At 36.9% G+C, this 17,117-nt stretch overlaps 1 protein-coding gene and 1 pseudogene across 2 annotated transcripts in view; one reads left to right on the top strand and one right to left on the bottom strand.

Annotated features, from left to right (window-relative positions):
- Window positions 1–17,117, top strand: part of REV1 (REV1 DNA directed polymerase) — a 129,003-nt gene that overhangs the window by 13,533 nt on the left and 98,353 nt on the right. The gene's annotated exons all lie outside the window — the stretch shown is intronic.
- LOC110212800 (glyceraldehyde-3-phosphate dehydrogenase pseudogene) lies at window positions 3,158–4,087 on the bottom strand (annotated as a pseudogene).

Raw genomic sequence — 17,117 nt, 5'->3', positions numbered from 1 at the left:
CCTTTCTTTTCTGGTTATACTTGTCTTTTAGTACACAAGTTCCCATTTTAACAGGCTTCAGCCAGCAGTATGCTAGTGAATGTTTAAATACACATGGCACACTTAAAGTTTAATCTGCATTATTAACATTTCCTCCTTTGCTTGCTTAAATCTAGACAGTCAACAAAACTAATCAAACCTTGATTGTAACATTTGCATGTTTCAGAAATATAAATGCTCACAGTGAATATTTAGCAATAGGCTTTGGGAACTGGTTTGAGCTCACTTTAACATCTCTGGTGTCAGCCCTGGTTATTAGATCCACTGGTATGCTTCTTGGGTTACCTGAAATTCTAATAAAGACCACTGTTCTAGCATTGTAATTATAATAATAGTTAAATGTTAGGAATTAAAGGATGAGCTTGTGCAGCATCTTGAAACCATTGAAAGCCCTGGAGTTTCCCAAATGTAATCCAGTATAATCTATTCAATCCTATGCCCAGGTCATTGTCCATTGGCAGTGACCATCCAAGCAAGATAAATATGATGATCTAGCTCACTGGGCTTCTTATCCAGTTGCATGCCATAATCCTGGCAATATTCATTCTTCATCCATTTTTTTTAACGGAGTTGAATGCTAGACATCTCTTTTGAGTAACTGTAGATCTCACTGAAGGGCGTCCTTTATTGGTGTAGGGCCCACTATATTGAGTAATATGTCATCCACAAAAATCTAGTGAATTGGTCTGTTGGTAGGGAATCTTTTTTTTTTTAACCTTGGATTTTTAAAAAAGTTTTAATATTTTTTTTCTAATTACATGTAAAAACAATTTTTGACCTTCATTTTTTTACAATTTTGAGTTCCAGATTATCTCCCACATTCCTCCCGTTAGTTACACATGTTCACTCATGCAAAGCATTTCCATATTAGTCATGTCGTGAAAGGAAGAAGACAAAAAAAAAAGAAAAATAAAGTTTAAAAAAAACCAGTATGCTTCAATCTGCATTCAGATTCTATCAGTTCTTTCTCTGGAAGTGGATAGCATTTTTCATCCTAAGTCCTTCAGAATTGTATTAGATCTTTGTATTGCTGAGAATAGCTAAGTCATTCACAGTTGATCATCATACAGTATTGCTGTTACTGTATACAATGTTCTGTGGTTCTGCTCCCTTCACTTTATATCAATTCATGTAATAGACCTTGATCCCTTTTCACAATAAGGTTTTTAAATGCATGAAACAAAATGTAGGATTGCAAAGGAAACCAATTATAATACAATTATAAAAAATATTTTAAACCAAGCTCATGGAATGAGGAACTCATCTCAAACTTTATTGAAAAAATAGAAGCCTTATGTTGTCCCTTTGTCTGTTACCCTTTGACATCATCCCGCATTCTTGAGTCTTTTACTCTAGTCTTTGAAGAAGGACTTCTCAGCACGGCCAGCCACTTTTTATAAGTATCTTCAGTCTCATTCTTTCTTGTCTTCTCTATCAAATTGCCCTAGCAGTCATCCTTTTGTCTCTCTAATCTTGAACTCTCCTTATCCCTTTCTTCTTACCAACACACTCAGTTTCTCCTTTCCTTAAAAACCTGTATTTGACCATATCATCCTTTCTGCTTACCTCCATTTCACAAATTCAGGGAGTAAGGGAAAGAAGTTATACTCTCCTTGCTTCTATTTCATTTCTTCATTCTTCTTGCCTCTTTGCATTCTGGTTTTCTGCTTCATCACTCAGCCGAAACTACTCTTTCCAAAGTTATCAGTGATTGCTTTATTGCCGTATCTGATGGCTTTTTCTTAGTCTTCATCTATTTTGTTCTTTTTGCAGCTTTCTATTCTCTTTCTTTCTTGGTGACTACATCAGATTCCTTGGGTTGAATATCGTCTATGTGCATATGACTCTCAGATCCATATAGTCAGCCTTAAGTTTTTCTCTTGATCTAATTCCATGTCACCAACTGCTTATTGAACTTTTTGAACTGAATGTCATAGGCATCTTAAGCTTAGAATATCCAAAACAACTCATCACTTTCATCCTCCTGCTACCCCAGAGAGAACCCTAACTTTATTTCCATTGAGGATACCACCATCCTTTTTGTCACAGGTTTGCTATCTTTGAAGAATCCTTGAATCCACTTTCCTTCACCCCTATCTACTCTGTTCCCAAGTCTTGTTGATTCTCTCTCTAATCTTCCTCCAATCAGTCTTTTTTTTCTCTCTATTCATACCATAGCCACATTAGTTAAGGGTCTCTTCACCTCTCATCTAGACTCCATGGCAATTGTTTCCTGATTGGTCTCTTTACTTCACATCTCTTCCTGCTCCAGTCCATCCTTTACACAAGCTGCTAGAATTATTTTCTTAAACCACAAGTTTGATTATGTCCTTCTTCCTACTTAATAAACCCCTTTGGCTTTCCTGGAGTCAAATATAAACTCTTCTGTTTGGCACTTGAAACCCTTCACGGTTTATCTCTAGGCTGCCTTTCCAGCCACAATATGACATGTGAAGTAAAGAGATACACTTCAGCTAAATGGCCTTTTTTTCCTCACACATGACATTCCACGCCCCATTTCTTTGCCTTTGCGGAGACTGCCCAAGCTCCACTCATCAAATCTCTAGTTTCCTTTAAAACTTAGCTCAATTATCTCATTAATAATATGTGTGAAGCACTTAGCGCAGTGCCTGGCATATAGTAGATGCTGTATAAATGCTTATAACTTTTCCTACTGCTTATTTCCTTCCCTTTCCCTTCAAGTGCCACTTTTTACATGAGGCCTTACCCACTACCTCTACCCTCAGTTGCTAGAGTCTTCTCTTAAAAAATTACTTCATATTCTGTCTATATAAATGTTGTCTCAGCTGATAGAATGTGAATTCTTTGACAGCAAGAGTGGTCTAATTTTGTCTTATCCCCAGCAGCTTGCATAGTAGATGCTTGATTACACTTGTTGATTGATTTTTTTGTTGGGTTTTTTTTTTCACTGAATATTGTGACTTTATTGATGCTATACAGCATAGGAATCTCTTCTCCTCTACTATGGAAGTGCCTTGGGGCAAAAATTGTCTGTGGCGCATGAGGTTCCGAGTATAGGGAAATAGGTTAAGGATCTCTGCTCCCCAGTGGTGATACTCCTATTTTGGTTGGGGATGCAGATCCATGGCTTTCCACTTTATTCTTTGGAGGCTCTGTAGACCGTGAAGTCTTCTACATAGCTATAACCATACTCATTGTTATATCGATAAATGTGCTTGACAGCATGGTTATTGAGGGCAATACTAGTAACAGCATCAGAAGTAGAAGAGTGAGTGTTGCTGTTAAAGGCATAGGATACAATCTGGTCCTCTGTGTAGTTCAAGATGTTTTTCAAGGGTCCTTCTGATGCTTGCTTAGCTACTTACTTAGTATCATCATATTTGCTAGGTTTTTCCAGGCTGCAGGTCAGGTTCACGACAGATAAGTTGGGAGTAGGAATATGGACAGCCATGTCTGTGAATTTCCCATTCAGTTTAAGGATAACCTTGCCCACACCCTTAGCAGCACCAATGGAAATAGGATTGACGTTTCTCTGGGTAGCAGATTATGGTCATGAGTCCTTCCACAGTGCCAAAGTTGTCATGTTTGGCTGGGGGTGGGGTGAGGGCAAGCAATTTATAGCATAGGAGGTGTTACTGACAATCTTTAGGGAATTATCTTATTTCTGCTGGTTTACTCCCATCACAAACATAGGGGCATCAGCAGAAGGGACAAAGATAATGACACCCTTAACTCCATTCGAGTGAGCCTCGGCTTTTGTAGAAGTAGACACCAGTGGACCCTGCTACATGCTCAGCTTGAGTAGCTCCCCATTTAATATTGATAGGATCCCCATTTATATTGTTGAGATCATGGTCCTGAAGATAGTAATGGCTTTTGCATTGGTCAGCAGCTTTCCAGTCTCAGCATTAATAGTGCCCTTGAGCTTGCTAGGGGTCGACTCATACTGGAACATGTAAACCACATATTTGAGATGAATGACAGGGTCATTGATGGCTACATCCTCCACTGTGGTGAATGCAGTCCTGGTCATATGGCCAAATTCAGTGGCTCCAACTTTTACCATTTTGTCTTAGAGATGCAGTTGCTGCAGCAAGATCCTGGCACTGAGCTTGGAATAAGAGCTGAGAGCCTTGATTGATTGATAGCTCTAGTGAAGAACTTCTCTATAAGTTGAGAAGTTAAGTAACTTTCTGAGGGTCACACTGCTAGTATATGTTAAAGGTGGTACTCAAACCCAAATCCTCTGCCTCCAAGGCTAGCTTTCTATCACACTATGTCATGCAGCCTGTATAAATTACATAGATCTTTTTAAGGTTTCAAAGTGTTTACAAGTACACTTACACCTTTTTTTTTTTTAAGCAGATGAGGACATTCAGACTGAGGTCTGAGACCCATAGCTGCACTAAGCTAGTTCTTTCCTCAAGTTTCTATTAAGACCTTTTTAAACTGTATTTTGATTACATGGGAAGGATTTAAATCATAATGTAATGGAAAAAGCGCTGCATTTGGAATTAGAAGAATTGAAAAAACTGGATTTGAGTCCAGTTTCCCAACTGTGTGACCTAAGGAAGATCACTTGACCTTACTATTCTCAGTTTTCTCATTCATAAAATAAGGCACTTATTTTATGAATTAAATTATTTCTGAGGTCTTTTCCATCTCTAACATTTCTTTAATTCCTATATAACTAAGAATCCCCTGTTAACACTGTTTCACTTAAAAAGTCTTGTTTTCACAGAATAGAATTACAGTTGTCCCTTCTACATTGCAACTTTCCCCGTCACAGTTTGGCTATATTGCAGGTCAGCATAAGAAATTAAAATTAACTAGGGATTTTTTTGGTAGTTTTGTAGAAGCTGCAGAATGCACTTGAAGGCCAGAAAAACACAGTTTAGAAACTCAGAAATGCATAAAATATATGTGTAGTATTGTATAATATCAATATATTTTATCTTTTAATACCATAATACTTCAGACTTCTTCTCTGGTACAAAGGGAGGGCCAAAAAATTTTACTAATTTGCCTTTACAAATTACAAAGTCCTTTACAAATTTTTCTAGGCACCATGCCCCTAACCCCTACCATGTGGAAGGGATAACTGTACGGGTATATCTTTACTGTATTGTATTATTTAGACATTAAGTATTTTTTCTTTTAAATTCCACACTCCCACCCCCCAAGGATTACTTAGAACAGATGATAGCAAAATGTGAAAAGTAGCAAGTAATATAAATTGCAAGACTAGGGAATGTTCAAAGCTAAAGTGGAAAAATCCATTTTCTTGTAAGGTACACAAATAGAGCCTTACATAAAATAAGCTTTCAGTGAATATGTGTTGAATGGATGGATGGTCTATTATTTTTTTTTTCAATGATAGAAGATGTAGCATAAAAACTTTTATTTTTATTAAAAATAAAAAAGGGGAACAAAAAAGTTTCAATGTACTTAACAGATCCTGAAGTTGAAGGGTTTACAAAATTCAGGTAAAAAGAAGAAAAGTTAGACTAGACTAGGGATCAGTAATGAGCTGAATAAATCAATAACACCAATGGGGTTTTTAAAAAATATTTTTTGCCCAATTGCATGTAAAAACTATTTGTTTAACATTTTTTTTAAATTTTGAGTTCCATATGCCCTCCCCTCCTCACTTGCCTTTCCTTTCCCTGAGACAGTAAGCAGTTTGATGTTATAAGTGTGCAGTCATGCAAAACTTATTTCCCCATTAGTCATATTGTGAAAGAAGCAACAGATTAAAAGAAAGAAAAAAAAACAGAAAAAATAGTATGCTTTGATCTGCATTCAGATTCTATCAGTTCTCTGTGGAGGTGGATAGCATTTTTCGTTATGAATCCTTTGGAATTGTCTTGGATCATTGTATTGCTGAGAATAGCTAAATTCATTTGCAATTGATCATCATACTGTATTCTACTGTACAGTATCATGTACAGTGTTTTCCTGGTTCTGTTCACTTCACTCTACATTAATTCATGTAAGTCTTTCCAGGTTTTTCTGAAGGCATCCTGCTTGTCATTTCTTACAGCACAATAATATCGAATTACAATCATAAACCACAAAATTGTCAGCAATCTCCCAATTGATGGAAATCCCCTCAATTTCTAATTCTTTGCCACCACAAAAAGAGCTGCTGTTAATAGTCTTTCTGTTCATAAATCTTTTTCCATTTTTTTTTCTGTTTGGAGTACAGACCTGGTAGTGGTATTGCTGGGTCAAAGGATATGCAGTTTTATAGTCCTTTGGGCGTAGTTCCAAATTGCTCTCCGAAATGATTGGATCAGTTCACAACTCCACCAGAAGTGAATTAGTGTCCCAATTTCCCCACATCCCGTCTAACATTTGTTATTTTCCTTTCTTGTCATATTAGCTAATCTAATAGGTGTGAGGTGGTACCTCAGAGTTGTTTTCACTTGCATTTCTCTAATCAATAGTGATTTAGAGCGTTTTTTTCATGAGTATAGATAGCTTTGATTTCTTCATCTGAAAACTGCCTGTTCATATCCTTTGACCATTTTTCAATTGGGAAATGATTTATATAGTCTTAAAAATTTGACTCAGTTCTCTATATATTTGAGAAATGAGACCTTTATCAGAGACATTTGCAGTAAAATTTCCCAGTTTTCTGCTTTCCTTCTAATCTTGGCTTCACTGGTGTTGTTTGTGCAAAACCTTTTTAATTTATTAATACGATAAAAATTAACCATTTTATATCTTGTTATGCTTTATCACTTGTTTGTTCATAAATTCTTCCCTTATCCAAAGATCTTGCAGGTGAACTATTTTGTACTCCCTCAGTTTGTTTATGGTGTCACCCTTTATGTCTAAATCATGTACCCATTTTGACCTAATTTATTTTGGGCTATTGTGTAAGATGTTGGTCTAAACCTAGTTTCTTTATGTGAAACTGATGCAGTTTTCCCGCCAGTTTTTGTCAAATAATGAGTTCTTATTCCAAAATCTTGGATTTTTTGAGTTTATCAAAAACTAGATTAATATGGTCATTTATTCCGGTGTATTGTTTACCTACTGTATTCCACTGATCCACCATTCTTATTTCTTAGCCAGTACCGGATTGTTTTGATTACCACTTTATAATGCAGTTTGAGATCTGGTATGTCTGTAACTCATTTCACTTTTAAGAATTTGGATGCTGTTAACATTTGGTGCATTTATGTTTAGTATTGATTTCTCCATTGTCTGTGGTACCTTTTAGCAAGATATAATTTTCTTCTATATATCTCTTTTAATTAAACCTACTTTTGCTTTGTCTGAGATCATGATTGCTACTCCTGTCCCTTATTTTTACACTGTGTGTGTGTGTCTTTTTCAAGTATATTTCTTTTAAACAACATTATCGGATTCTGGTTTTTAATCCACTCTGCTATCAGCTTCTATTTCATGGGTGAGTTCATCCCGTTCAGATTCACAGTTATGATTCCTAACTGTGTATTTCCCTCCATCCTATTTTCCCCTACTTATCTTCTATCTTTCTTTCCTTTTACTCTCTTTGCTCAAAAGTCTGTTTTGCTTCTGACGACTGCCTCTCTCAATCTGGCCATCCTTCTATCATATCCTCCTCCTTCTTCTCTTGTCCCCCTCCCCTCTACTTCCTAGTAGAGCAAGATAGATTTCTATACCCAACTCTGTGTATGTATTATTCCCTTTTAGAGCCAGTTACAATAAAGTAAGGCTCAAATGTTGTTACCCCCTCCCCCAGTCTTCCCCTCTAATGTAAAAGCTCTTCCTTTCACATCTCTTTTATATGAGATAATTTACCTCATTGTACCTCTCTCTCCCCCCTTCTCCCAGTGCATCCCTCTTTATCATCTCTTAATTTTGTTTTTTAAAAATCATCCCATTATAGTAAATTAATACCCATCCCCCCACCCTCTGTCTATGTATACTCCTAACTGTCCTAATGATAATGAAGTTCTTAGGAATTACAACTATCATCTTCTCATGTAGGAATTTAAACAGATTAACCTTATTGAATCTTTCATGTTTACCTTTTTTTGCTTCTCTTGAGTCTTGTATTTGAAGGCAAATTTTATATTCAACTCTGGTCTTTTCATCAGGAATGCTTGAAAGTCTTCCATTTCTTTGAATGTCACTTTTTCTTCTGAAGTTTTGCTGGATTGGTTATGCTTAGTTGTAATCCTGCTTCCTTTGCTATACTGTTTTCAGAGCTATCTCTGTGAGTCTGTAAGTTTTCAGTTCTTCCAAGGCAGTGTGATCTAAGGAGATGTGTGGTCACTGCTCTCCTGGCCTGTGCTTTGGACTGTGAGCAACCTGCAAGCGCTCTTCTCTGCCCTGGAACTGTGACCACGGCTCCTGCACACCCCTGTGGCCGCAAGTGCTAGTGATCTAGTGCTCTTCCTCTTTCTGGGACTGTGATAGACTCCTGCACTCAGTGCCAGCAAAGGATTCCCTGTAATCTCCTTCTGAACAGATGTCAAGTTCCCTTCTGTGAGTTGACAGCTCCCAAAGCTGCTGCTGTTGGTGATGAACTATCTTTAAGATCTGGTGCCAGTGCTCTGACATGGTCTGGACTGGGCTATAGGTCTGGCCACCACCATGCTGAGACAGATCTTTCTTGCCAATCTCCTGGGTGTCCTGGGCTGGAAAAATATTTCACCCCAGCCTTTTTTTAATTCTGCCACTCCAGAATTAGATTTGAGACATTATTTTAAAGGTGTTTGGAGGGGAATATGGGAGAGCTCAGGCGAGTCCCTACTTTCAGTCTGCCATCTTGGCTCTGCCACCTGACCTCTTTCAAAAGAAGAGGAATGTAAGTGTGTATTGGTGTCCCACTTTGGGGGTAGGATCTGTGATTTTATTGGTATTGAGGAAACTATCTCTATCAATGTGGATCTTTACCTGCTCTTTAACTTAATTCTCCAAGTGCTTGATTAATAATACTTCATGCAAAGGATTTTTTAAAATATTTTATTTCCATATGAAAATATTTTATTTTTCTCATCACTTCTTGTTTTTGTCACTCTTATTAATCTTCTAACTGATTTTCCCATACTATAAATTTTGCTGCAATCCACTGAAACTATGAATACGATTCTAGGCTACATTCAATAAGTAATTGTTATGAATGAATGAGAGAGATCCATTATTTGTAGGGAAAGAAGTCCTGTATTTGGACTAATAGAATAGATACATAGCCTCACATTCTCAGAATTGAAAAGTACCTCAGAGACTATCTAGTCTAGCCAAATCCTGAGCAAGAATATCTTATACAACATGTCTGATACATAGTCATCTAGTTTTATTTGTTAGATGTCTAGACAAAGCCTGGTACCTTCCCAGGCAGCCCGTTTGACTTTTGGATAGCTCTAATTTGGAAGTTAGTAAATTTTTTTCGTTAAAGCAAATCCAGATGCTGTTTGCAATTTCCCATTACTACAGAAATCTAATTGTACTGCTTTGTAATCTTCTTTCAAATATTTGAATACTCTTATGATCACTTTCTTCCCACCCCCTAAGTTTTTGCTTCTTCAGGTTAAGCATTCCACTTGCCTTCATCTGATTCTCATGTTTGTGACCTGGTCTTGATTTTTATTCTTTATCATCCTGATGACCTTCACCTAGATGGTCTGTAGTTTATCAGTGTCCTTCCAGAGACATAATACCCCATACTGAGCAATATCAGATCTGGTCTGACCAGAGCAAAATACAGTTCCCTAATCTTGGATACTTGTTCTTAATGAAAGCTAAGTCAATCAGTCAGCCAATCAAAAAGCACTTATTAAGCATGATTGAGCTCCTGCCTCTCTACATTGAAACCTCTCTGCCTCTGTGGGCCCCTACTTCCAGTTGGTAAGTTCCTGCCCAGTGCTTTCACTTGAGAGAGTGCCCAGGAACACTGTGCTCCCCTTTGAACCTGGCTCTACGCCTCCTGACTTTTACATCTTGAATTTTTCATCTAACCCTGGCATGGTACCTTCTCCATTCCATTTCTGTGTTGCCTTCCCCCATTAGAATGTAAGCTCCTTGAGTGTTGGGGTATTTGCTAGTATTTGTATTCCTAGTGTTTAGCATATTGCCTGGCACAAAGTTAAGTGCTGAATAAATTCTCTCTAATCTAACACCAACTATGTGCTAGTTCCTGTGCTCAACGTTGAATATACAAATACAAACAAAAAGAAGGGTGTTGGGGAAATAGAGATAAATATGAAAGAATCCCTTCTCTCAAGGAGTTTGTGTCCTTTGGAAAGAGAGGGGGCAGAAGACAAACAAGCACAACAGAAATTGATACAAAGTATGAACTTTAAGAAGAGGTATTTGGGGGGGCAACACTTGTAGGGTGATTAGGAAAGATTTCCTTTGAGGTGAATTATGAAGGAAACACAAGGTTTTCTAAAGGACTCAGATGAGGAAGATGGGCAGAAGGAAAGAGGAACAGCCAGGCGAGAAAGGAGATGAAGTGTCGGGCAAAAGGAATATTAAGAAGGTCAGTTTGATTAGACCAGAACAGGAAAGGGAGTTATAATATGATATGACAAGATTGGAATGGTAGGTTAGGGTCAGACAGTTTTAAAGATTTCCATAATTCCTCAGCAGTCACTTTTACCTATTCTTTTAATACCCTGGGATAATTCATTTGGGTTTGTTGACTTGAATCTATCAAGCACATCTAGGTACTACTTGCTGTCTCCTGATCTTGAATATCAGCTTTCTGTTAGCCATTTAATATGTGTACCATAGGCTGTGCCAACTCACCTTTTCTACTAATGCCCATGTACATACACATATCTTGTATGTATTATATATTACAGCAATGTTTTTAAAACTGATTAGTATCTAAGCAGCATTTCTCCAGAACCCTTTCTTCTCTGTAGACTATGGGTTTTTAACTAACCAGGGATCTGTGAGTGGTGGTGTTGTTTTTTAATAATATTTTAATAATTGTTTCAATATAATTGGCTTGCCTTGTAATCCTTCTTATTTTATGCATCTGAAAACATTCTTCTAAAGTGTTTCACTGGAGAACATAGGATAGGTATGGTCTGTAAGCTCTTTTTCTCAGTTATGAAGTGAAGTGTGTAATGTAAACATATCACCTTATTTGAGAAGTTATTTGACAATAGAATATATGGTAAGACATTTTTATTCTTGTGAATCTGGCTACTTTTATCTAAAATGTTGGGTTTTGGAAAATTTGCTGTTTAAGGACAAACTAGAATGTCTTAGCCAAAGAGTTGGCAGTATTTTATACATGGCATATCAAACATTTACTCTCTCATGGGTGGAGTTGGCAGCAAATTCTTGAAGAAGCATCTGCTGTCCTTTTCTATTTAAAAAAAAAAGATAAATGTTTTTTTAAAATCACAGTTATTTCTAGGTTCTTTCGCCCCACACCACACCTATTGAATTCTCCATTGTAACAAAGGAAAATAGGCAAGTTAGTTGAGGAATGGCTGAATAAATTGTGATATATGAATATGATAGAGGGCTGTTGTGCTGTAAGAAGTAGAAAATAGATGATTTCAAAAAAGACGTGGGAAAGACTTAGGAACCGATGTAGAGTAAAGTAAGCAGAACCAGAAGACTAGATTATACTATAACATCAGTATTATAAGAATGAACAATCTTGAGGACTTCTATAAATTGGTGAAGAATGAAATGAACATTTCCTTCTTAGGAAGGAAAAAACCAACAAAACAAAACCAAAATCCTCCTCTAAATGGACATAGCCCATTTAGAATTTTGTTATTACCAAGTGTCATGAGAAGACTTGGCATTTCTTCCTCAGCATTTGCTAAAGCAAATTTTGAAAGTTCACATTACACAATTATATATTAAGTACCTACTGTGTTCCAGGAACTGTGCCAAATGCTGAAGATATAAAGAATGAAACAATCCCCACTAGTAAGAGGCTTATATTCTAACGAGGGAGACAATAAATACAAATAATCATTTAAGCTTAAGGCTTAAACTGCACCAAGACTTATACATAGTAAAAATATAAAGTTAATAAATGTAAATATAAAAAGTAGTTATATACAGGAGAGTTTAGGAGGAAAGGCAGAAGCAGTTGGCCTAGTACTTCCCAATTTTTCCTCCACTTCTCTTATTTGATTTTCAGAATCCTTTTTGAGCTCTTCCACGAACTGAGACCAATTCATATTTTTCTCGGAGGTTTTGGGTGTAGGAACTTTGGCTTTGTTTTCATCTTCTGAGTGTGTTTTGATCTTCCCTGTCACCATAGTAATTTTCTATGGTCAGAATTTTTTTCTGTTGTTTGCTTATTTTCCCAGCTTGCTTCTTGACTTTTAACTCTTTGTAGGGCTCTCTTCCAGGGTGGAGGACACACTGTCCCATGCTTCAGGGGTTTTGTGCAGCTGTTTTCAGAGATACTTCCAGGGACCTATGTTTTCACTTCTTCCAAGGTGGTATGATCTAAGAGAGGTGGAGGAAAAATTGGGAAGGAAAATGAGAGTGATGCAAGAAAATCATGAAAAAAGAGTCAATAGCTTTGATAAAGGACATACCAAAAAATACTGAAGAAAATAACACCTTAAAAAACAGATTAGGCCAAATGGTAAAAGAAGTCTAAAAAGCCACTGAGGAGAAGAATGCCTTAAAAAGCTGAATTGGCCAGATGGGAAAAGAGGAACAAAAATTCACTGAAGAAAAAAAACTCCTTAAAAAGTAGAATTGGCCAAATGGAAAGGGAGGTACAAAAGCTTACTGAAGAACAATAATTACCTAAAAAGTAGAATTGACCAAATGGAAGATAATGACTTTATGAGAAACAAGAAACAATTTAAAAAAAGAATGAAAAAATATATCTCATTGGAAAAACTGACCTGGAAAATAGGTCTAGGAGAGATAATTTTAAAATTATTGGACTACTTGAAAGCCATGATTAAAAAAAAACAACAACCTGTAGACATCTTTCAAGAAATTGTCACAGAAAACTGCCCTGATATTCTAGAACCAGAGGATAAAATAGAAGTTGAAAGAACACTCCAATGACCACCTGAAAGAGATCCCAAAAGGAAAACTCCCAGGAATATTTTAGCCAAATTCCAGAGCTCCCAGGTCAAGGAGAAAATATTGCAAGCAGCCAGAAAGAAACAGTTCAAGTATCATTGGAGCCATAGTCAGGATAACACAAGATTTAGCAGCTTCTAAATTAAAGGATTGGAAAACTTGGACTATGATATTCCGGAGAGCAAAGAGCTAGGATTACAACCAAGAATCATCTACCCAGCAAAATTGAATATAATCCTTCAGGGGAAAAAAAATGGACATTCATTGAAATGGAAGACTTTCAAGCATTTTTTTTAAGGCAGTTGGGGTTAAGTGACTTGCCCAGGGTCACACAGCTAGTGTCAGGTGCTTGGTCTGAGGTCGGATTTGAACTCGGGTCCTCCTGACTTCAGGGTCGGTGCTCTATCCACTGCACCACCTAGCTGCCCCATTCAAGCATTCTTGATGAAAAGACCAGAGCTGAATAGAAAATTTGGCTTCCCAAGAGAAGACTCAAGAGAAGCCTAACAAGATAAATAGGAAAGGGAAATCATAAGGGACTTAATAAGGTTAAACTGTTTACCTTCAATGATACATGTAACTCACAAGCACTTTTTCATTAATAAGGCAGTTAAAAGGAGTGTATGTATGTGTGTGTGTGTGTGTGTGTATAAGGAGCACGTGTGTGAATTGAATATGAGGGGATAAAAAGTTAAAAAAATAAAATTAAGGGGTAAGAGAGGAATGTGCTAGGAGAAAGGGAAAGGGAGAGGTAGAACGGACTAAATTATCTCACATAAAGAGAAAGCTTTTATAGTGGAGGGAAAGAAAGGAGAGGTGAGAAGTGAGTGAAACTTGCTCTCCTCAGAATTTGGTCCTATAGGGAATAATTATTATACACACTCAATTGGATATAGAAATCTATATTGCCCTATAGAAAAGTAGGAGGGGAACAGGATAACAGAAAGGGGGGGTGGGGGTGATAGAAGGGAGAGGAGATTAGTAGGCAGAAGCAAAACACATTTGAGGAGGAACAGGATAAAAGGAAAGAAAGAATAGAATAAATGGGGTGGGGGCGGGATTGGAAATAGTTTGGAGGGAAATATAGTTAGTAGTAACTGGGAAAAAAAATTTTGAAGCAAGTTTCTGTGAAAAAGGACTCATTTCTGAAACATAAAGAACTGAGTCAAATTTATAAAAGAGCCATTCCACAACTGATAAATGATCAAATGTTATGAATAGTTTTCAAAGATATATATAGCCATATTTTTAAAAATTGCTCTAACTCACTATTGATTGGAGAAATGCAAATTAAAACAATTCTGAGATACTATGTCATACCTATTAGATTGGTTAATAGAACAGAAAAGAAAAATGACAAATATTGGAGGGGATGTGGGGAAAAAACGAGACACTAATGCACTGTTGGTGGGGTTGTGAACTGATTCAACCATTTTTTTAAGAAAAAATTTTGAATTTTATTTTTGTGTTTTTAACATGTGTTATTAAAACTTTGGGTTCCAAATTTTCTTCCTCCCTCCCCACCCAGCCTCATTGAAAAGGCAAGCATCTCCATACAGGTTATAGATGTGTAGTCATGCAAAACACTTCCATAGGAGTCATGTTGTGAAAAACTAAGTATATTTCCCTTCATCCTCTCCTACCCCTCATTTATTCTACTCTCTCTTTTGACCCTGTCCCTCCTCAGAAGTGTTTGCTTCTGATTATCCCTTCCCCAATCTGCCCTCCCCTCTGTCAACCCCCTGCTCTCTTGTCCCCTTCTCCCCTTATTTTCTGTAGGGTAAGATAGATTTCCATACCCCATTGTGTATATTATTCCCTCCTTAAGCCAAATCCTATGAGAACAAGATTCCATCTCACCTTCCCCCATTTCTCCTTCATTGTAAAACCTTTTTTTGTTTGTTTCATGTGAGATAATTTACCCCATTCTACCTCTACCTTTCTCCTTCTCCCAGTATAATCCTCTCTCAGCCCTTAATTTTATTTTCCAGATATCACACCTTCATCTTCAGCTCACCCTGTGCCCTCTCTCTCTCTCTCTCTCTATATATATATATATATACATATAATTTTTACCCTCCAACTACCCTAATACTGACAAAGGTCACATGAGTTACAAATATCATCTTTCCATGCAGGAATGTAAACAGTTCAGCCTCAATAAGTCTTACGATTTCTCTTTCCTGTTTACCTCTTCCATGTTTCACTTGAGTCTTATATTTGAAGTCAGATTTTCTATTCAGCTCTGGTCTTTTCCTCGGGAATGCTTGAAAGTCTCCTATTTCGCTGTGATTCAACCATTTTGGAGAGCAATTTGGAACTATGCCCAAGGGGCTATAAAACCACATATAACCTTTAACTTAGTAATACCACTATTAGGTCTGTATGCCAAAAGGGAGAAAAAAAAAACAAAAAGGAAAAGGACCTATATTTATAGCAGCTCTTTTCTGGTGGCAAAGAATTGGAAATTGAAGGGATACCCATCAATTGGGGAATGGCTGAGCAAATTGTGGTATGTAAGTATGATGGCATACAATTGTGCTATTAAGAAATGATGAGCAGGCAGCTAGATGGCGCAGTGGATAGAGCACCGGCCCAGAAGTCAGGAGTACCTGAGTTCAAATCCAGTCTCAGACCAAACATTTGACACTTACTAGCTGTGTGACCTTCGGCAAGTCACTTAACCCCAATTGCCTTAAAAAAAAAAAAGATGAGCAGGATGCTCTAAACAAAAAACAAAACAAAAGAATAAAATACACCATCACCTGATAGTCTGTTTAAAAAAAGTGTTAATAAAGTGTTTACCATCCATATGTAAAAATTCCTTAGAAGATAGAACAACAGAAATAATCTTGTTCAGCAGTTTTCTGATGATGGTCAGGCAAGCCATAAAACAGGAATGTGATGCAAGCCAAAAGTATTTGCCATTGTGATAAAAGAGATTCAGTGCAGGCTTCCAAGTTAAAAGGGTATTCCATTTGCATGGTGATATACTTCATGTACTGCTTTTTTGAGAATGACATTGTGCTGATTGCATCCAGCCTAAAAATACTGCTTAGCCTCCTGGAAGGGATCTGTTGTTACTCAAAAAAAAAAAAAAAAAGGCCTTACCATTCATGCAACAAGGATGAAGCAAGTCTGTTGCCACCTTTCCTGGTGGCTCCTTAATCTTAGTATCTTCCCTCTCCAACTATACCAGTCATACAGGGAGAGAGAGAGAGAGAGAGAGAGAGAGAGTGTGTGTATTTGTGTGTATTTGTGTGTTGTCTCTCTTACTGGACGGTTAGCTCCTTGAAAACAATGACTGTCTTGCCTTTCTTTGTATACCTAGTTCTTTACCACAGTGCTTAATTAATTTACCCCATTAATTAAGCATAGATGCTTAATATTAGTTGACTGAATGAAGTTATACAGTGTGAAATGAACAGAACCAAAAAGCAAATACAATATCTAACTTATATTCAATAACATCACCATTATGAAAGTGAACAGTTCTGAAGGATGAAATTAACAACATTAATGCCTTTAGGATAAGAACGGAAGCTGTCAAAACATCCTCTGTGTGTCATGTCTGAGTATGTAGACACATCTATGACCAAAAGTCATTCCCAATAGATGAGTAATCTAAGGATGTAAACAAAATTCTCCAAAAAATAAAAAAGAATAGCAAACTACTAACCATAGGAAAAATGGCCCCAACTCACTAATAATAAGAAAAATACAAATCAAAATAACACTGAGGTTTCCCTCTACATTTAGCAAATTGGCAAATGTGACATAAGATGGAAATTCTGAAGAGGCTGTGGAAACAACTAGGTATACCACCACGCTAATGGTAGAGCTGTGATTTAATACAACCAACCATATGGGAAACCAGTTTGGAATTATGTAAATAAAATGACTAAAGTATCTGACCTAGACAATCTGTTCCTAGGTCTATACAACAAGGAAGGTCAGTGATAAAAAGAAGGTCCCCATATATATCAAACTACTTATAGCAGCACTTTTTGGGGTAACAAAGAACTAGAAACAAAATAAATATCCATTAGCTGGAGAATACTAAAGAAATT

Source organism: Phascolarctos cinereus, unplaced genomic scaffold, assembly GCF_003287225.1.
Source record: "Phascolarctos cinereus isolate Bilbo 61053 unplaced genomic scaffold, phaCin_HiC Scaffold_726;HRSCAF=1367, whole genome shotgun sequence".
In the NCBI taxonomy this organism is placed as follows: domain Eukaryota; kingdom Metazoa; phylum Chordata; class Mammalia; order Diprotodontia; family Phascolarctidae; genus Phascolarctos; species Phascolarctos cinereus.
Note: the sequence above shows the minus strand (reverse complement) of the source record. Positions and strands in the feature narration are given on the sequence as shown.